The sequence below is a fragment of the Ambystoma mexicanum genome, chromosome 13 (assembly GCF_040938575.1).
Source record: "Ambystoma mexicanum isolate Mex_15411 chromosome 13, UKY_AmexF1_1, whole genome shotgun sequence".
NCBI lineage: Eukaryota > Metazoa > Chordata > Amphibia > Caudata > Ambystomatidae > Ambystoma > Ambystoma mexicanum.
In genome coordinates, this window is record NC_090938.1 from 771,241,466 (window position 1) to 771,263,428 (window position 21,963).

General features: G+C 48.7%; 1 long non-coding RNA gene across 1 annotated transcript in view; it reads left to right on the forward strand.

The window, feature by feature from the left end:
* Positions 1–21,963, forward strand: part of LOC138520687 (uncharacterized) — a 75,384-nt gene that overhangs the window by 40,097 nt on the left and 13,324 nt on the right. The window lies entirely within an intron of this gene.

The window sequence follows — 21,963 nt, forward strand, 5'->3', positions numbered from 1 at the left end:
ATAAAATATAAAAAATTCATAATTAGGGCCTGGCTGCTGAGGCAAACAAGTGTGTGTCACCACCTTTATGATTAATGATGACCCTGTGTTTGACCCAAGGAAGCCGCGAGCTTCCAACCCTGTTCACTATTACTGTCTGGTTCACCCCCCATGAGCACACATAATGCCAGGTCCTATAAATGAAATGCAGGGGTTAAATGAAACATAGCATGACTTCATGGGCAGTATAAGGTTTCAAATATGAGCAGTGCTTTTAGTTACAGATGATTCCAACTTCTTTGCTTTGGAGGCTGCGACTTCTAAAATTCTATGATCTGCTACTACAATCTCCCTTCCCTAAAAACATAGAATCATCAGATTGTATAGATTGTTTTTAGAATTTAAATGAATTGAACTCTGTTTCTCCTTGAAGTCATGCTAGGTTATACAGTTGATCTGCTGGTGTATAATGAAATGGGGAACGATGCCGTGGACATCACAAGGTTAAGTTATGAGCTGTTGTCTTAGTTACAGATGACTAATATTAGCCGCCTGGGAGGGAGGCTGCAAGATCTAAAGTTTATGATATGTCACCAGAATCACTCCCCCCCCCCCCCCACTTAAAACATAGTGGCCTTAGATTACATTAATTGTATATTTTTGTAAATGACTGTTTCTTGAATTTGAAAATATTGAATGTCATTCCATCTTGATGTATGAACTTGTATGCAATGTTTTGATATGTAATAATGTAATGCGAGGGTATTCTTTTATGGTTCAATAACGGAACAAAACATTTTAAAAAGTCACAAAAGTCTGTTTCCATGTGAGCGGGAGAGCCCCCAGTATAAACACCCCGGTTAGAGAGAGTCATTAATATTGATGAGGGCGCAGATGATGATGATGATGATGATGATGATGTTTTCATTGAGGATCAAGGCACAATGTACGATGACCCAGATGATTACTTGCTGCAATCACCCGATGTCCCAGATGAACCCGTTGCAAACTCCCCCATACATGACCAAATCGTATTCAATGATCTGCTGAAAAAGCCGCAGACCTTGCACGAGTCTGAAGAAGATACAGACTTGGTAGATGATTTGCAAACATGAAAAGGGTTGTGGGGCAATAGATCCCTTTATCAATAAAAGAAATCGGGTTTACCATCTTTAATGACTCTCCCTCTGACTAGAGCCATCAATCCTAGAATTGAAGAAAGCTTTAAACCTGCACCTACTGACTCTTATGGGGCATTTGAAACTAGACTCCCGGGTTGTCCCAACAACATGGAAGAGAGCTGGCACCCAGTTGTCAACAGCGGAAGCTCCCCCGGATATAGCTCTATGCTTCAGGTTAAAAAGTCGCAACCTCGGGGGGGGGGATGCCAAACTAGAATAGCCAACAACATAACGTTAATTGCCAGCTACAATAGAGCCCAATGGGATATTATTCAAGAACAATTCGATTCCGTATCCAAGAACATCGCAATCCCATTTTGGGCAGAGATCTACATCCTCCCAGTGGTACTCCTCTCAGGCACAGACCACGCCCTTTCAGTCCTCCTTTCAAAGGGGTTGTAGATGGGGGGGGGGGGTTGGGGTAGAAGTGCAGCCTCTGGAAGGCTCTTCAGCCCCTTCTAAGCAATGACGCATACATTCAAGTTCCCGCCCATGTTTCCCCAGTAGGAGGTCGCATTTCACAATTCACCCACGCATGGGAGGGAATCGCAACAGACCAGTGGGTGCTGTCACCCATGTCCAAAGGCTACTCCACAGAATTTCTGAAAATAACGTGCCGCCATCTGCCAAGATCCAGAAGAATGTCGCAAGAGCATCATTTGATGCTCCAGTCAGAAATACTCTCTCTTCTTGAAAAAGGAGCAATAGAGCTAGTTCCCCTACACAAGGTAAAGGGGTATTTAGTCAGTGTACTTCCTTGCACCAAAGGAGGACTTAACTATGCGCCCTGTGTTAGACCTGCGCCCGGCAAACCACATACATTCAGGATAACAACCCTGCAGGAGGCAATCCCTCTCCTAAAAGAGGGACTACATGGCGACATTAGACATGAAAGATGCACACTTTCATATTTCAATGTTGCCAGCGCACAGACAGTACCTCCGGTTCAAGGTAGGGTCCACTCACTACCAGTTCAGAGTGCTACCCTTCGGCATTGCCTCAGCACCTCAGGTATACACAAAAGTACTGGCAGTGGTGGCAACCCACTTAGGCAGGCAATACATCCCAGTGTACCCTTATCTAGACAACTAGCTCATAACAGGAGACACACCACAAATATGTCAGCAGCTGTCATGATCACTGCTTCCAAGGGGCTAGGACCAGCCCAACGTCCTTGGAAGCAGGCCCCTAACCTTCATCCTAGGCACCAGCCGGTCCCCACTGGGACCTTTTGGACCTTGTCCTGGCGCCGGTGGCACCAGGCTCATCAAAATCACTGGTCCCGGCACTGGAAGCGCCGGGCTCATAACATGTATAAAGATACTTGGGTGGACTTACCTGCCATATGGGAATCCTCTGCGAGCCGGGACTAGTTTCTTACCTGGGTGGGGCAGGCTCCACTCCCTGGATATAACACTGGAACTCTTCTAGAACAGGAACTCTTTTCTTACCTGGGTGAGGCAGTGGAGGAAGACGCCTCATCACTCCAAGGCTATTTAAACCACACCCGATTGATGCAACGTGCTTCGCGTTATTCTGCATCTGCAGCAGAACGCTCACTGTGTCGGTTCCAGTCTTCTTTCTTCCGATCCTGAACCTGTGAGAACAAAGCTTACCTTTCTTGTATCCAGCCTTCAGAAGCACCTGCAAAGACAAAGAAACAACAGGTTAGCATGGCAACCTTCACTCGCAGCGCTTTCCTCACCTGATCCATCGGCAGTTACCAACTCTTCGCGCTGCTCCTCCGCCATTATAAAAGCCTGTGAAGACAAAAGCATAATTATTCCTGTGGGGAATTTACTTACCGGCACCCCTCGAATTCCGGTTTTCTTCAACGCTGCATTCCTGCACCTGAAAGAGAAAAGGAGAGACATTAGGCAGGCTATTTACTCACGCGCCATCGCGCCCTCCACAATTAGGCGCCTGCAAATACTCCGGCGTTTTCCAGCGTCTCTTCAGCATCCGAACTCATACCTGCAAAAGAAAAGAGACAGTTAGAGTGCATTTCGAAAGCAGGCAACAGGCACTTACTTACGCACTTCCAAGCGCTTCATTCCTATGCGCTGGCTCGAACTCCGGCTCTCTTCAAACCACCATCTTCCGCCTCAAGAGCCCTGCAAGACAAAAGGTACCATTAGAAAAGAACATTATACAGAGCCCTATTCCATACTAACGTGCCCTCACACCTAAAGACTGTAAGGACATTAAAGGTGCCCGGAAACTCACCGTTCGTGCAGTTAATGACGGTTAGCAATCCTCTGAAGTCAAGAGGCCTACGTTTCAACCCAGTGAAGGAACTGGTAACGGCACCCTGCACCAGACGCAGATGGAGAGTCCAGCATTCACCTATCTAAGGTGAGCACGTTGACCTTGGGGCTCCCAGAAAAGTGAGAGGGGGAGAGAGAGAGACACCCGACAATCCCAGGTCATTAACCCCATATTCTTTCACCTGCAGACATCTTACTCTTCGAGTTAGACACACAGTGCGAAGAGGCCCAGCCCCGGAAGCCAATCGAGTCCTGCACTTCACTTTTCGAGATACAGTTACCACCCTGCCAAGACCGGCGCCTCCGTGGGAATAAGGTGAGCGTTACAGAACGCGAAGCCCACCGCAAAACTCCTACCCAGGCGCAATGGAAACCTCAGATACCGATCAATTGGCCCAGTTACTTGGGGAACTAAGAGCGGAAGTACATGCAGCTTGTCAGGAAACGAACGCTCTAAGAAGAGAGCTGATTATATCCAAGGAGCGAACAGATGACCTCGCTAGGCAATTGCTACAAACGCAGGCAGGACAAACACCTTTGCCCGCTTCAGGAGGAAACTATCCTTCAGCATCCTCCACAAACCCAGTGCAATCTACCCGGTAATGTGCCCTTGGCTCCGCCCGAACGCTTTTCTGGTGACCCAAAGAGATTTGCAGTGTTCATTAACCAGTGCCGCTTACACTTCTTATGTAGGCCAGCAGCCTTCCCAACAGATCAGGCCAAGGTGGCCTTCGTGCTTTCTTATCTCAGTGGCAGTGCCGCAGATTGGTCGATCCCTTTAGTTACTCAGGATGATCCGGTTCTTCATAATTTCCAGGCTTTCCAGTCCAGCATGGAGAAACTGTTCGCAAGACATTCACAAGGGCAGGCCTTGGACAATGAACTCCTTTCGTTACGACAGGGTAATCAAGACCTCTTGACTTACATCGCATCATTCAACAGACTTATAGTGGAAACTCAATGGCCTGAGGATAAGAGAATTACGCTTTTCTACAGAGGCCTGCGTGGAGAGCTCAAGGATGTGTTAGCTCAAGTTGTGAATCCTCCACAAGACTGCTCAGACTATATTGACCTAGTTGTTCAATTGGACCACAGATTACAGAACAGGAAGGCTGATCGTTCCAAATTTGATACCCGAGTTTTTTCCAAACCGCAGACCTCAGCTAGGGGAGTTGACACCGTGGAACCCATGCAAATAGGGGGCATGAAAGGACCATTAACCCAAAAAGAGCGAGAAAGGAGAAGACAGCTGCAATTATGCCTCTATTGCGGAAACTCGGGGCACTTTCTTTGAGACTGTCCAGTGAAACCAGCTAAGAAGGCTGTAGGAGCTGCAGTTACCTGTACCACAAATTCTGGGCAGGGAAACGACCTAGCCCGACAAGTGTAGAGGTCCTCTTGCCGAGCGTTAAAATCTGTTCCGTGACCTCGCATTTCGTGGTGCCTATGGTCCTCATTAGCCCTGAACGTCCGGATCGTTTGCATGCAATTGAAGCTTACATCGACAGCGGAGCAATCGGAAATTATGTGGACCGTGAAATGGTATCAAGGATGAATCTACCTCTTTGTCCTAAGGCAGTAAAAGACGTCATTACTACAGTGGATGGCACAGAGATAGCCTCCGGACCAGTAACTCACACCACCCTGGAAGTGACGTTAGTGAGCCAAGATGGACACCGGGAGAAAATCGTGTTCGATGTGATCAAGGCCCCTCAGTTCCAGATCATTCTAGGAATTCCTTGGTTAGAGAAGCACAATCCTCAGATCGATTGGCGAGCAAAGACGGTTCAGTTTCCAGAATGTATCCCCACTTGTTATCCTCGGGCCGACGTTTCACTGGCAGCAATCTCTTCTGAGGTTCCCCAACTACCTCCTGAATACCAGGAATTCCAAGACGTCTTTCAGAAGGACCAAGCTAACTCCCTGCCTCCTCATAGGTCTTACGACTGTAAAATAGACCTGATACCCGGATCTACTCCTCCTTGCAGTAGGATTTATGCCCTCACCGAGCCAGAGAATCTCCACCTCAGACAATATCTGGACCAATACCTAGCTAACGGGTTTATCCATCCTTCAAAATCCCCAGCTTCTTCGGCTTTGTTCTTCTTTCCGAAAAAGGAAGGAGACCTTAGAACTTGTATAGATTACCGCGCCCTGAACCAAATCACCGTTAAAAACAGATACCCGTTGCCTTTGATCCCTGAACTCCTGGACCAAGTCAAAAACGCATGTATATATACAAAGTTGGATCTCAGAGGAGCCTACCACTTGGTACAAGTAAAAGAGGGCGATGAACGCCAAGTATGGGCTGTTTGAATATCAAGTTATGCCCTTTGGAATATGCAACGCTCCGGCCGCCTTTCAGTATTTTATGAATGACGTCCTCAGAGAACTCATAGATGTGTGTGTAGTTGTCTATATTGACGACATCCTCGTCTATTCATCATCTGAAGAGGAACATCGAAAACACGTTAAAGAGGTCCTCGAGAGATTGCGTCAACATAACCTTTTTGCTAAGCTTGAAAAATGCGTTTTCAACGTAACTGAAGTTGAATTCCTGGGATTCATACTGTCGCCTAACGGAGTCCATATGGATTCAAAAAAGGTCGATGCAATCATCAAGTGGCCTTCACCAACCTCTGTAAAAGGAGTTCAAAGCATGTTAGGCTTCGCTAACTTTTACCGCAGGTTCATTCCCGAATTCTCTCGAATAGTCCAGCCCATCACCGCTCTGTTAAAGAAAAACAAACGTTTTGAGTGGTCTACAGAGGCGGAACAAGCTTTCCAGGACTTAAAAGCTAAATTCATCTCTGCACCTGTTCTGAAACATCCCTGCCCAGAACCCCCCTACATCGTTGAAACAGATGCTTCTAGTCTTGCTATGGGGGCAGTTTTATCACAAAGGGATCCAGTTACACACCAATTAAATCCTGTAGCCTTTTGGTCCCGCAAATTCTCGGCTCCCGAGATCAACTATACTATTACAGACAAGGAACTTCTAGCTATCAGATCGGCCTTTAAGGCCTGGTGGCTTTACCTTTTGGGAGCCAGACACACAGTCACAGTAATGACAGATCACCGCAACTTACAATATCTGAAGACGGCCAAAGCTCAGTCTTCCAGGCAGCTCCGCTGGGCTCTGTTTTTGGCTGAGTTTGACTTTATAATTACTTATCGACCAGGCAGTAAAAACGGAAAAGCAGATGCCCTCTCCCGGATGGGAATAGATGAACACTTGGCCAATCCTGAACCAATACCCATAATCCCTGAACAAAGAGTTTTGGGTTTGGTCAGCGCTCAATCCCTTGAAGACATCGAGACAACGGTCAAATCACTCCTAACACCGGCAGAATTACAGGACTGGCAACTCAAGGGGAAGGACTTCTCAGTGGATCAAGACCTACCATATTTCCGAGGACGATTGTACTTGCCCTGTGAGAAAATACAAAAACAGGTAATCTCCTGTTATCATGACTCATTAATGGAGGGTCACCCTGGCATTACCAAAACCATGGAAAAGGTCAAAAGACATTTCTGGTGGCCATCATGGAAGAAGGACATTAGAGACTTTGTAATCTCCTGCGGTGTGTGCTCAGAATAAAAGCCAGAAGGAGAAACCAGCCGGCCTCTTACACCCGCTTGACATCCCTCCCTGTCCATGGCATACCCTGTCCATGGATTTCATCACTGACTTACCTCCGTGCTCAGGGTATAATACCATTTTAGTAGTCGTGGATCTATTCTCCAAGATGGCTCACTTCATTCCCCTAAAGGGCCTACCTTCAGCTTCAGTGTTAGCCCGAGAATTCCTAGAAAACATTGTTCGGTTACACGGTTTCCCCTCGGTTTTGGTCTCCGATAGAGGAAGTCAATTCATCTCCCACTTTTGGCGAAGTTGCTGTCACTTAGCCCAGATTGATGTGAGACTTTCAACTAGTCACCTTCCCCAAACTGACGGACAAACCGAGAGGACAAATCAAACTCTGGAGCAATATTTATGTTGCATGCTCCAACAAACTGAAAACCCTTGGAAGGATATCCTTTGGATCGCTGAATACGCGTATAACAATTTGATCCATTCTGGAACCGGGAAGACTCCCTTCTTCCTGTTATACGGAACCCATCCTAGGACCTCTAACCTGGATCCTCCCCAAAAACTCGAAACACCTGCTGTGGATCACTTGCACTTGGTGATCACTCATGCTTTTAAAGAAGCCACTGCCCATCTGCAAAGAGCTAAAGCTCTATACAAAAAAGGAGCGGATCAACACCGTAAAGAGGCCCCTCACTACTCTGTGGGAGATCAGGTCTGGTTATCCACTAAGCACCTGCCTCTAAAAGGACCCCGCACTTTCATCCCGAGATACCTTGGACCCTATCTCATCTCTGCCATAATTAATCCGGTGGCTGTCAAATTGGAATTGCCTTCTCATATGAAAATACATCCAGTATTCCATGTCTCCCTACTAAAACCAGTACAACCAGAAACCCGATTGACCAAACTCCCAGAACCTGTTCTAGTGGATGGAGAACTTGAGTTCGAAGTAAAGAACATCCTAGACTCCAAAATCTCCAAATCTAAATTATATTACCTGGTTGATTGGAAAGGATACGGCCCCCAGGAAAGGTCTTGGGAACCCTCAGAACATGTCCATGCACCTCGTCTGGTCAAGAAATTCCATCTAAATCACCCCGACAAGCCAAAACCCCCGGAGAAGACGCGCTTGGGAGGGGCCTTGAGGGGGGGTGCTGTCATGATCACTGCTTGCAAGGGGCTAGGACCAGCCCAACGTCCTTGGAAGCAGGCCCCTAACCTTCATCCTAGGCACCAGCCGGTCCCCACTGGGACCTTTTGGACCTTGTCCTGGTGCCGGTGGCACCAGGCTCATCAAAATCACTGGTCCCGGCACTGGAAGCGCCGGGCTCATAACATGTATAAAGATGCTTGGGTGGACTTACCTGCAGCAGACCATGCTGCTTACTTACCAGCCATATGGGAATCCTCTGCGAGCCGGGACTAGTTTCCTGGGTGGGGCAGGCTCCACTCCCTGAATACAACACTGGAACTCTTCTAGAACAGGAACTCTTTTCTTACCTGGGCGAGGCAGTGGAGGAAGACGCCTCATCACTCCAAGCTATTTAAACCACACCCAATTGATGCAACGTGCTTCGCATTGTTCTGCATCTGCAGCAGAACGCTCACCGTGTCGGTTCCAGTCTTCTTTCTTCCGATCCTGAACCTGTGAGAACAAAGCTTACCTTTCTTGTATCCAGCCTTCAGAAGCACCTGCAAAGACAAAGAAACAACAGGTTAGCACGGCAACCTTCACTCGCAGCGCTTTCCTCACCTGATCCATCAGAAGTTACCAACTCTTCGCGCTGCTCCTCCGCCATTATAAAAGCCTGTGAAGACAAAAGCATAATTATTCCTGTGGGGAATTTACTTACCGGCACCCCTCGAATTCCGGTTTTCTTCAACGCTGCATTCCTGCACCTGAAAGAGAAAAGGAGAGACATTAGGCAGGCTATTTACTCACGCGCCATCGCGCCCTCTACAATTAGGCGCCTGCAAATACTCCGACGTTTTCCAGCGTCTCTTCAGCATCCAAACTCATACCTGCAAAAGAAAAGAGACAGTTAGAGTGCATTTCGAAAGCAGGCAACAGGCACTTACTTACGCACTTCCAAGCGCTTCATTCCTATGCGCTGGCTCGAACTCCGGCTCTCTTCAAACCACCATCTTCCGCCTCAAGAGCCCTGCAAGACAATAGGTACCATTAGAAAAGAACATTATACAGAGCCCTATTCCATACTAACGTGCCCTCGCACCTAAAGACTGTAAGGACATTAAAGGTGCCCGGAAACTCACCGTTTGTGCAGTTAACGACGGTTAGCAATCCTCTGAAGTCAAGAGGCCTACGTTTCAACCCAGTGAAGGAACTGGTAACGGCACCCTGCACCAGACGCAGATGGAGAGTCCAGCATTCACCTATCTAAGGTGAGCACGTTGACCTTGGGGCTCCCGGAAAAGTGAGAGGGGGAGAGAGACACCCGACAATCCCAGGTCATTAACCCCATATTCTTTCACCTGCAGACATCTTACTCTTCGAGTTAGACACACAGTGCGAAGAGGCCCAGCCCCGGAAGCCAATCGAGTCCTGCACTTCACTTTTCGAGATACAGTTACCACCCTGCCAAGACCGGCGCCTCCGTGGAAATCAGGTGAGCGTTACAGCAGCACACTCGAGACACAATCAATCTTCTGTTTCAGTTGGGGTTTTCAATCAACGACAAGAAGTCCAGTCTCATCCCCAGCCAAGTAAAACAATTCCTGGGTGCAATAATTCGAACAGAAGATGCCTTAGTCGTCCCCTTCAACGAGAGGGTACAAAACATGCTGCTTTAAGTTCCTCATTATACAGCCGGCCGTCAGATAACTGTTTGATAGGCAATGCGCCTTCTCGAAATGGCTTCCTGTATCTTTCTAGTGCCACATGCAAGGTTGCGTATACGTCCACTACAAGAGTGGCTGGCGAACCATTGGTTTCAAGCAAACGGTAACTGGGAAGATCTAGTGGTCGTTTTGCAAGCTGTAGTCCAGGTACTTCAGTGGTGGTCCATAGAAAAATGACTAAACCTTTTATCAACCCTGCAGTGGAAGCCACTCTAACAACAGACGCATCCGTTTCTGGATGGGGAGCACATTATCTCCATCAGAAGGTGCATGGTGTGTGCACACAATTGATGTCAATACAGCTTATCACCTTCTAGAATTGCTAGCGGTATTCAAAGACCTACAAGTATTTCAACGCCAACTGTCAGGGAAGACCATTTTAGTCCTCACAGACAGCACAACAGCCATGTTTTACCTAAAGAAACAGGGCGGAACACACTCTCCAGGTCTGTCCAAACTAGCTTAGAAGATTTGGAATTGATCGCTCAAGAGCATCTTCCTCCTATTACAACATGTTCCAGGGGAACGCAACTGTCTAGCAGACGTGTTAAGCAGAAACATGCAGCTTCCCACAGAACACGAATGGGAGTAACACTCAAACATTCTACACAATATCTTCAAAGACTGGGGGCATCCAGACATAGATCTCTTCACAACACAAAAGAATGTAAAATGACACGATTACGCATTCAGGTTTCCCCAGACGGAGTCCAAGGGGAATGTACTGTGGATCAGTTGGTCAGGGAAATGTGAGTACGCTTTACTCCTCCCCCCCTAAACCCCGTAACACCTCTTCTCAACAATATAATCCACAAGATGCACCAGGAACATCTCACAATGATCCTAATGGCTCTAATGTGGGCACGTCAAACATGGTTCTCACACCTGCTCAAAATGTCCCTTTGCCCACCAGCAAAACTGCTGAGCCCTTGCAATCATTATTTTATTTTACTCGTTTATTTTAGAACTACGTTTTTTTAACTTGATTATTTATATTACTTGTGTTCTTAATAATATTTCTTCTAGTGAAGCTACAAAGTCCTTGTCATTGCAGTTATTAGTTTGGCTACTAGGAGCCAGCTTACTACCTCTTGACGAACGAAAAGTGCGATTAGAAACAGAGGAGCTCAGATCCCCTGCACGCACTCTAGGCCAGCTTGGAACTACAATCCCCAGCAGGATTGTAGGTTCTGAATTCCTAATTCACTAGAAACCTGGCGCAGAACTTGCCGGCGCGGGCGTAAGGGGCAGTCTGCAGCAGTCCGCAGTCAGGACGCCGGCAGACGCAGACAAGCAGCTTTTTCTAACATGGGATTGACGGAAGTCTTGGTGCTCATACAAGCTGAACGAACCAAGTCATTGGCTCGTTCCACCACTATAGTACCACCATCAAAGGTGAGTCCTGTACAGCATTTGCCACAGTCACCAGTCTTAAGCAATTCCACTCTTTACACACATCATGTTCATGACTCTCCATTATTGGAGTGTGCGCCTACTGCAGACGTACAGCCAGACTGTAGCGACACAATTAATTATCCAACAAAGACTCAACTTTCCAATATGGAGGAGCATCTAACTCACCAGACCACCACTGAATAAACAATTGTAACTATTAGCACCATAACACGACCCATTCCCCTACTCGTCCCATCAGCCCGATCTCACTTTTACTATGCGCGCTGCTTAATACACAATCCTTGGTGAAACACGCTGCTGAGGTTTGTAACCATATTGAAGATAACAATATCTATATCTGTGCGGTATCGGAAACCTGGAGCTCTGATGCTGCGGGCTCTAGTTTAAACCTGAAAATACCCAAGGGATACGTCATGAAACATAAAGATAGACAGGAAGGCAGAGTGGGGGTGGGTAGCCTTCATCTTAATAGTCCCTTTCCATATGGGAGGTTCCATTAGAGATTAACAAAGAAATCGATTTGTTATATATCAAGATCGGTATGAACGCAGAGGCCAGTTTTTCTTTTTTTTTTAACAATTGTTATTTTTTAAAGAAACAATACTCCAAACATTACAACCAATTAGGACATACGTAAACAATAATAAAGCGTTTCAATATAAAATGCACTTTACTGTCCCCTCCCGTTAACTTGAGCCATTTCACCCGTGTCATGCACTTGAGCCTCTCCATGTGTCTCTGTTATCATCTCCTCCCAGTCATCTACTTCGTGATCGGCCTGGTGGGGTTTACCATTGAGGTCACCATTTGCCTCCAGGCTATCAGGGGTCCCACCTCTGATGACAGCTTCATGCCAGGCCGCAGTTTCTGCCGCTGCCATTTCAGGAGGTCTACCCACCACATCTCCAAGCTAGGCCGGCGGGCCGCCTTCCAGCACATCGCAATTCTACGCTTGGCCAAAATATAAGCTAAGTCCTTCATCTTGCAAATATGCTTTAGGTTACGTGGCCTGGGAAAGCTCCCTAGCATGCATGCCCAAGCAGATCCAACATCAAGCACCACTCCTCTGCTAGCCAATCTTGTTTTCAGTTCTATCCAGAATCTGTTCACTTCCGGACAGGCGCAGAACATGTGTAGCAGCCCAGCCTCCTCCTCCCTGCACCTGGGGCATTTCTGTGCAACCAAACCCCCAAACCTGGCTATTCTGCCAGGGGTCAAATACACCCTATGGGTGACGTATAGCTGGATCTGCTGAAGTCTCGCATTTCGGGACACCTTCTTATGGTAACTTTGGGCTCTATCCCATTGTCCGTCCGTCATGGGTTCTCCCACCTCCTCCTCCTAGTCATGCCTCAGCTGAAGCAGCTCCATCCCCGCCTTAGTGCTCAATAACTCATATATCCGTGATATTTCGTGCCTGCCCGCCGAGACATCGTACATCATTTCTATGGTGGCATCAGGTTGTTCTGTGAGTACTGTTTCGGGCCACCTTTCCCTTACCCGTTTCATGATTCTGCAATAAGTAATATGTTGGCCTTTGTGCACCCCAGTCTCCTCCATTAATCTCTGGAATCCCAATGCCTCCCCCTCCTGCCATATGTCACCAAGGGTGGCCAGGCCCACCGGTTCCCAGTATCTGCGGACCCCTTTAATCAGTTGGGGGTCTCCCCCACATAACACCACCAGCAGGACCTGCTGAGAGAGCGGGTCCAGGTCACCCACAGTTCGCCATGCTCTACGCCAGACCTCCCAGCCCATCACCAGCAGCCTCCCCTTTCCCGACACTTTCGCCTTAGGCAACCACACTGTCTCTTTCAGAAAGTATGGGGCAGAGTCACCCCGCAAAAGCCTGACCTCCGCTGAGTCATCTTCGGACAACCATCTAGCTACATATAATAGCTGTCCCGCCAGATAATATAATTCAAAATTTGGCAGCTTTATACCCCCCTTGTCACACGAATTTTGTAGTTTCCAGAAGGCCACCCTGTTCCTAGAGTTGTGCCATATGAAGCCCCTGCACAGGCTATTGAGTCTGACAAAAAAGCGTTTAGGAATCAAGTACGGGACATTCACAAAAAGTGTAGCAGTCTGGGAAGAACATCCATCTTGAGCAAGGCTGCCCTTCCCATCATGGCTAGCGGCAACCTGGACCAGAACACCATGCTGTTTTTGATACCTTCAATCACTTTCTCAGTGTTGTAATTATGCTCCGCCTCTATCCTGTGGTATATATTTATGCCTAGGTATCGGAACATCTCAATCTTCCAGGGTATCTGCAGAATAGGCAGCTTATCTGGCGGAATGCCCTTGTATCTCCCTAAGGGGAACACGCTGGACTTCCCTGGGTTTACTGATATGCCCGAGAGGGTGGCGTAACGTTCCATCACCTCCAGGACGTATTGCAGGTTCTCTTCCGGGAAGCGCAGGAAGAGGAGCATGTCATCGGCATACAATGAAATCAAATGTGTACCTCCCACAGTATGATCCCCACCTCCCCATATTGTTGCCTAAGGCATGCGGCCAACGGCTGCAGTGCAAGAATATATAACATGGACGACCAAGGGCATCCCTGTCTGGTCCCACTGCTGAGTTGCCACTTATCTGAGATTATGGCGCCTGTTTTGACCCTAGCGATCGGGGAGCTGTAGAACATCTTGACCCATCTCATGTACCCCGGTCCCATCCCAAACCCTTTCAGGGTCGCTATCAACCATGGCCACCTCACTGAGTCGAAGGCCTTGACCACGTCCAACGACACAATGGCCATTTCACCCGTGCTTTCTCTCTGTTTGGTCAATAATGTGGTGTAGCCTCCTATGATTGTCTGTGATGTTTCTACCGGGGACGTAGCCTGTTTGGTCAGGGTGTATCAGTCTGCCAATTACTCGCTTGAGCCTATTGGCAAGCACCGCTGTGAGTATTTTGCTATCCTGGTTGAGCATAGATAAGGGTCTGTATGACCCGCAGTCTGCGTCCGGCTTGCCCGCTTTCAGGAGCGGAATGATCACCGCTTCTCGCAGGGTCTGTGGCAACTCCCCCCGTTCATAGGCCTCGTTGAACATGGCCAGCAGCGGCTGGAGCAAATCCTGCCTGTACGCTTTATAGAATTAGCTGGGTAACCCATCTGACCCAGGCGCTTTACACGTAGGCAGGTGTTGGATCACTGCATCCAGTTTGTCTGTGGTGATTGGGGCCTCTAGGTCTGCTCGTTCCAGGTCATCTAAAGTGGGCAGGCCTATGTCTTCTAATGTTTCCTGAATTTCTTGACCCATGTCTTCCCCTGTGTCCTCATACAGGTGTTTATAATACCTGAGGAACTCCTCATTCGCACTTTCCTGGGTATCGCAGATCTGTGCCTCCTCTCCCCTGATTTCTTTAATCACTGATCGGGGTGTCTCATTTTTATATAACTAGGCCAGCAACCTGCCTGGCTTGTCTCCCCCCGCATGATGCCGTTCTACATATTTTTTATAATTCAACTTACACAGCCTGTCCCAGAGCTTGCCGCTAGCACATTGCAGCTCCCCAATCTTTGCACCGTCTTCCTGAGTGTTCCCCTCCTTGCGCATCAAGTCCTCTAGCTCTCTTTCCGTTTCCTGCAACTCCCGTTCTATACCCCCTTGGAGCCCCCTGGATTTTGATATAGCTACCCCTCACACCACCACTTTGAATGCCTCCCATACTGTTCCCACTGATTGCACGCTACCAGTGTTAATGTTGAAGTATTCCGTGATGGCCTCTCTTAGGTCCTCTCGGAATCCTGAATCCTGTAGGGCCTCTGTTTTAAGCCTCCACGTCGGAATAAACGCCCTAGGGGGATGGTATCGCCACACCAAGACCAAAGGGAAGCGGTCCGAGAGCACCCTGGCCTTATACTCTGCTCCCACCATTTCTCCCGCTATTTCAGCGGCAGCGAACACATAGTCCAACCTAGTGTGCAGGTCATGTGGCGCTGCGTAGTGTGAGTACTGCCTATCCGTTGAGTGCAACCGTCTCCACACATCCTCCAGTTTAAAGTCTGTCAGCAGTGCCCACAGCACTTTGGCTGCCGGGGTTGGTTTTTCCAGCTTACTATCTGACCTGTCCATCTTTGGGTTCAGGGTGCAATTGAAATCGCCTCCCCACAGAATCGCTCTGCCCAGCAGGGGGGCTGATTTTACTGTATAAAGACCTAAAGTAAGCCGCTGTGTCCTGGTTAGGGGCATATAGGTTTATAATGTTCACTTCTCGATTCTCCAGGAGCCCCTCCACTACCACCATTCGACCTTCTGGATCTATTATCGACCAGAGCAGCCAAAACGGCACATGCGGTGCCACCCATATGATGACCCCTCTTGCATACGCTGAGTATGTGGCTCCTGTGACATTTCCCTTCCATTTTCTTTTGACCACCTCCAGTTTCTCTTTGGTGAGATGGGTTTCTTGTAATAGAGCTATGTCGATCCTCATCCTCCTCAGATACATCATTACTTTAATTCGTTTTAGGTAACTATTGAGGCCCCGCACGTTCCAGGTCACCATCCTGAGACTACCCGACACCATTAACATGGTGTCCTGCCTCTCTTCTTAGTTTCCCATTTCTCTTCTGATAACACTGAGTCTGGCTCTTTTCCCTCCCAACCCCAACAACCTCTCCTTCCCTCCCTTCCCCAACTACGACCCACTGCACACAACCCTTACCCCCCCCCCAACAAATGCCCATCTCCATCCCTGGATCTCAGGCCCACCCGCGTTTGGTCCCTCCTCGAAATACCTGAGGACAGGAACCCGGCAGGGTGTCACCGGACTACCAGTGACCTAACTAAGCTTAATGCTCTGGGGGTACAAGGGTTGGCTCCCAGGTCCTACGTGCGTGACATTATTCAGTTCAAGCGGATCCTGCATGCATGTACATCCTGAGCAGCCCATTCCCTGTCTATATTCCAGTCCCAGTGTCTTGCACGATGTCACCCTGGGTGGCATCGCCTCGGATTACTTATCCTCTCCAACTCCTGTCTGTATGCCCGATTCCTGGGGGCAGCTCTGCATGTCCAGCCACCCCATGGCATCTTCCGGAGTATCAAAAAACAAGGTTCTGTTCTTGTGGAACACCTTCAGTTTGGCCGGGTAGCGCAGCATATACTTGTGGCCTGTTTGTGGCAGTCTTCTTTTCACCGCTCCAAAGTTCATCCTGTTGCGCTGCACTTGCAGGGTGTAGTCTGGGTATGCAGTTATCTTCGCTGTCCTCTTTTCAATTGTTCCACCCTTCTGGAACAATTCAAGTATCCTTTCTCGATCCCGGTAATTCAGGATCTTTGCGATCAGTGGCCTCGGAGGGTTCCCCGGCGGCGGCTTCCTCATCAGGGCCATGTGCGCTCTCTCAACAGCAAACCCCCGGGTGAGCACCCCTCCAGTTATTTCCTGCAATAACATAGTTTCGACGTATTCCGTTGGGTTGGGCCCTTCAGTTCCCTCCGGCAGACCTATAATGCGGATGTTATTCCGTCGGGCAAGTCCTTCTGCTTCTTTCGCCCTGCTTTCTAGGTTGCCCACTCGCTGCACCAGGGCGTGAAGTTCCGATTTGTGGGCGGCACAATCTGCTGTGTTCGGGGCCATCTCTTTTTCCAGGTCTCTGGTGCAGTCCACCAATGTCCTAACATCTTGTCTGAGGAGGTTCACCTCTTCCTGGACAGCTCCAACCTTAAGGTCCAGTGCCACTTTGAGTTTGTTCATGGCCAGTCCCAACTTGACGTGGGCCTACGCGACAGCCCCTCCTCTGCAGGCCTACCCCGTGTTGGATGGTTCCCTGTGTTTGGGCCCAATTCAGCCGCGTCAGGGGTATGTGCCGACTGCCAGTTACACTCCTGGAGTGGGCTGTGTCCTCCTATGTATCCGTCCTGGCCCCATTCACTTGTACAGGCGTATGCTGTAGCTCCCGCTGTCACCGGTGGTCAGGCGTATCCACTGGTTTCACACCCGTCTGATCCGGGCCTCAGCAGGATCTTATAGCTCCCCGACCAGCAGTGGTGTCGTTAGCGCATCCACCGTGCCCCGTGCCAGTATAGGCCATCTCCTGCGTGCTCTCTCGTGTGAGGCGTATGCCCTGGATCAAACTGGGCACGTCTGCCCCTTTCTATGGGCAACAGTGTTTCCCAACACGGGGACCCTGCCAGGGCTGTCACCTAGTCTCTCTTTCTGTCGTGGACATTCGCGTGGGGACTCTGGCCTCTGATGAATGTTCCCGGCCCTAGTGCATTCCTCGTGTGTCATTTGGCCCAGGCTCTCAGGTTCCTCCTCCCCGGCCTGTGCGTTGCATTGGCAAACACTCAATTGTCACGGGTGCCAGACTAGACTGGAGGCCAGTCTCCACACCCACGTTCCAGGGCTGGGAGTCCGCTCCCGTGTGCTTGATAAGTGTTTCACAGAAGCTCCACAGGGAGCCACCGCCAAGGCACTCCGATCTTATAATGTGTCCCCCAGTGCCCGGGGATTATACTGATTCATGTACCCTGGCTCAGTTACTCGGTGCAGCAGGTCGCAGCTCGGTCAGCCCGAGCGCCCGCTGGGTCTAGCCGGCACCGGTCTCTGTTTCGCCACGCAGGAAGGGCTTCGGCACCCCCTCCCCAGCAGTCCGGGTCACCGAAGGCCAGCTTCTCCAGTGCTGTTCGAGCCTGTCCGGGCTCGCAGCCCTGCAGGGACCTCCGCTTGCCGGGTGCCCAAGCTCCAGCCCCAGTGTCCAGATCGCACAGCGCCGGCTGTCCCGCTGCCCCATGCGTTGTGGCAGCAGCGCCATCAGGAGCAACCCCCCCACCCCGGCCCTGTGCTGAGTCCAACTATCAGTGTCGGCAAAGTCCTCCTGTCTCACCTGCACACGTCGCGGGCTCGGGCACTCGCTCCTCGATTTGGCAGGGCTCCCCTGTTGGGTCCTTCGATCTGCTTGCAGGCTGGGCTGCGCTCTGGCACCCTCCTCCCCCGGTGGTCCGGGTCACTTAGGGCCAGCGTCTCTGGCCCTGCTCGGCCCCTTCCAGGCCCACGACCTTGCAGGAGCCTCTGTTTAACCGGGTACACGGGCTCCAACCCCGATGTCCCGAGTGCACAGCGCCAGTCCTCCCGCTGCTCCGTGCGCTGTGGCAGCAGCGCCACCAGGAGCGACCCCCTCTGGTCCTGCACTGTATCCGGCGACCAGTGTCGACAAAGTCCTTCTGCCTATCCTGCATTCGTCGCGGGCACGGGTGCTCGCTCCTCAGTCCGGCAGGGCTCCCCAGTTGGGTCCCTGGATCTGCTTGCAGGCTGGGCAGCACAAGTCCCCTAAAGTCGTAGCGGGCTTGAACTCGGTCGCACTAGCTTGCAATTTCGGCCGCGGCCCCGTGGTCAGTTTATGGCCCTTTGTCCTTGGTCCGACATCTTGCCTGCCCTCAGGTCTCGGGCACCTCGCTGCACTTCGATGGATATATCTTCCTTTCTCCGCCACCAATCGGACCCCTCAGGCGCCCGAAATGTGCACAAATCATTCCCATATCCATGGGTGCGCTGCCAGCATGCATTATCTCCTGAATGCCACGTTTTTCTGCAGGATCGATGTCTGATCTGCGGGAGCTCCTCTAGGGCACGTCCTTTCACACGGCCATTTAGGCACGCCCCCCTGAGGCCACAGTTAATATTATTCTCCTATATCGTCCCCCATCACTAAAGGAAGTTGGATAGAGGCTCTTACCAACCACGTGCTTCCAAGGCTCAAACCACTATCGCAATTTATAATAATGGGTGATTGCAATCACTGGCTAGGCGATCCTGAAGATCCATACGCCTCACAGGTTCATATGACTCTTTCAGAACTAGGTTTTGAGCAACAAGTGACTAAACCTACCCACATTCTAGGGCACACACTTGATTGGATCTCGACTACCAACATCTTGTGTCATGATTTAAACATCATTCCATGCCCCTGGTCTGACCATTCACTTATTTATTTCTCCATTACAGTTCAATTTCCTACGAAACTCAAAAATGTGTCCAACGTACACGTGTTGTCACGCAACCGTAAACATCTCACAGCGGACAGCATTTCGCCTTTATTAGATCTCGACACTAACTTCTCTCTACATTTGACTTTATTGACCATGTCATTAAATCTTGCTTCTAATATGGGCTACAACTCTGAAATTCTAGCCCCTCTAAAATGTAAGAAACAGAAGCATCTAGAACAAAAAAGCCAACATTGGTTCTCGACTGACCTCAGGAGCGGACAGCATTTCGCCTTTATTTGATCTCGACACTAACTTCTCTCTACATTTGACTTTATTGACCATGTGATTAAATCTTGCTTCTAATATGGGCTACAACTCTGAAATTCTAGCCCCTCTAAAATGTAAGAAACAGAAGCATCTAGGACAAAAAAGCCAACATTGGTTCTCGACTGACCTCAGGAATCTTAAGGCCACAGCTCTTAAGGCTTTTTACCTTTGGAAATCTGCGCCGTCATCAAGCTTGTTATCAGCATTTAAAATTTAGCAAAAACATACAAATCAGCAATCCTATTGGCAAAACAAAACTATTACAATCAAAGAATAGATAAAACAGTCTCAAATACTAAGGAAATCTTTAAAATCTTAAAAGACCAAGAGTCCGTCCCATCACCAGCTGACCAATTAGAAATTCGGGATGCTCCCTGGTGCCAGAAAATTCAGGAAGGCATGCACAACAAGCTCTTGGGAATTATAGCCGGTATGCGGGAAAGAAAGAAGAATTTCCCAGTAAATCCCCCAAGTGAATCTCTGAACCCTTGTAAATGTCAACCGACCATTCCCCAATTTCATTTCCACCCTATAACAGAGGAGGCACTACAAGAAGTCATTGAGAAATTGAAACCGTCTCACTGTAAAGGTGACGCTTGTGCCTCTGTGATCATAAAAACATGTGCTTCTATCCTCACAAAAGCAATTCACAAATTTGTTAACGAATCACTGGACAAAGGGATGGTTCCCGATATTGTGAAACAAACTATGGTTACACCCATTCTAAAGAAAATAGGACTAGACAGGAACAATCCCTTGAACTATCGCCCTATTTTGAATACACCCTTTCTTTTAAAGATTTTAGACAAAGTGGCTTACGGACAAATATCAGACCACTTAAATCTGTTTCCCATTTTGAATGAACACCAATCAGGCTTCAGAACTGGTTTTGGGACTGAAACCTCACTTCTTGAAATAAAATCCAACTTGCTCAAGGGACTGGACAAAGGCTTGCTATCCCTGTTAGTCTCTTTGGATCAATCGGCTGCGTTCCATTTAGTCGATCATTCTATTTTGAAGCATAGACTAACAGATGTTGCCAACTTTTCTCCCCTGGCTGTCTCTTGGATTGTCTCTTTTTGGAAAACAGAGTTGGCAGAGTTTGCTCTAATATAGCAGAAGCCTCGCCAATACCAGTACATTTCGGAGTCCTCAGGGTGCCAGTATGTCTCCTTGCATCTATAACATGTTTGTGACACTGTTTTTTTCTGAACTGGAATCGGAGGGCATAATGTTTTGTAATTATGCTGACGACACACAATGTGTTGTTCCACTTTCCGGTACCCACACGCAGGATGAACAAGAACTAAATAGAATCTTTAGTATCATTGAGAACGGGATGCTCAATAATAACTTAGCACTTAACAAAAGCAAAACAGAGCTCATGATAGTGGAGAGCTCAGCAGCAATAAAAACACTAGATAGTAATTACGGCTTGTTCAGACTCGGAACCGACATTATTGCCCCTGTACCGAAACTCAAAATCTTGGGAGTTACGCTGGACCAATCATTAACCATGGAATCTCAAGTCTCGAGTATAACAGCTTCCCCTACATACTACATTAAATTCTTACATCATCTCAAACCACTCATCACCCAAGAAAGCACAGAGATCATCGCCAGAGCCATAATTGGTGCCAAGATAGACTACTGTGGTAGTCTGCTAGCGGGAATCAATAAACCCCAATTGCATAGGCTCCAAATAATACAGAACAGAGCGGTTTTGTGTCTCTCCAGAAGAGACCATGTAACGAGTGCCAGACGTTCACTTCACTGGCTTCCAGTTGAAGTGCATGTAGCTTTCAGGCTACTTAATAACCTTGAAGTGCAGGTTAGGCAACATGCCTGCTTATTTGCAGAATTCCATCATCGACAAACCGTTGCGTAGGGGTCTCAGATCCAATGGTCAAAACTTTCTTACTCACCCCAGATGTAGAAATGTCAAAGCCGAGAAGGGGGCTTTCTTTTCATCGGCTCCTCAACTCTGGAACAATTTACCAAAAGAGCAAAGACTTCTTGATACCTTACGTACCTTTAAGAAAGCGCTAAAAACCCATCTTTTTGAATAATCTCGTCTTGCACCGGCCCCTCTTGCTCAACCTTATATGTTACATGTTTGTCCACCTGTCAGTGCCTTTATGCCCGAGGGTCCACAATGCGCTCAACAAATGTTGTAAAGTAAAAGTAACATGTTGTCCCAGCATCAGGGAACAAACCTCCATCCACAGCCTCAAGCACTGTACTTGGCTGCTTGGCTCCTGAGGTCATAGAGCTTGGACATTTTAAACTTACCTCAAAGATGCATGGACATCTTAAAGGAAGCACGTAAACCGAACACAAGGCATTGTAATTTCAACAAATGGTAACACTTTGTGTTATGGTGCAAAAGAAGT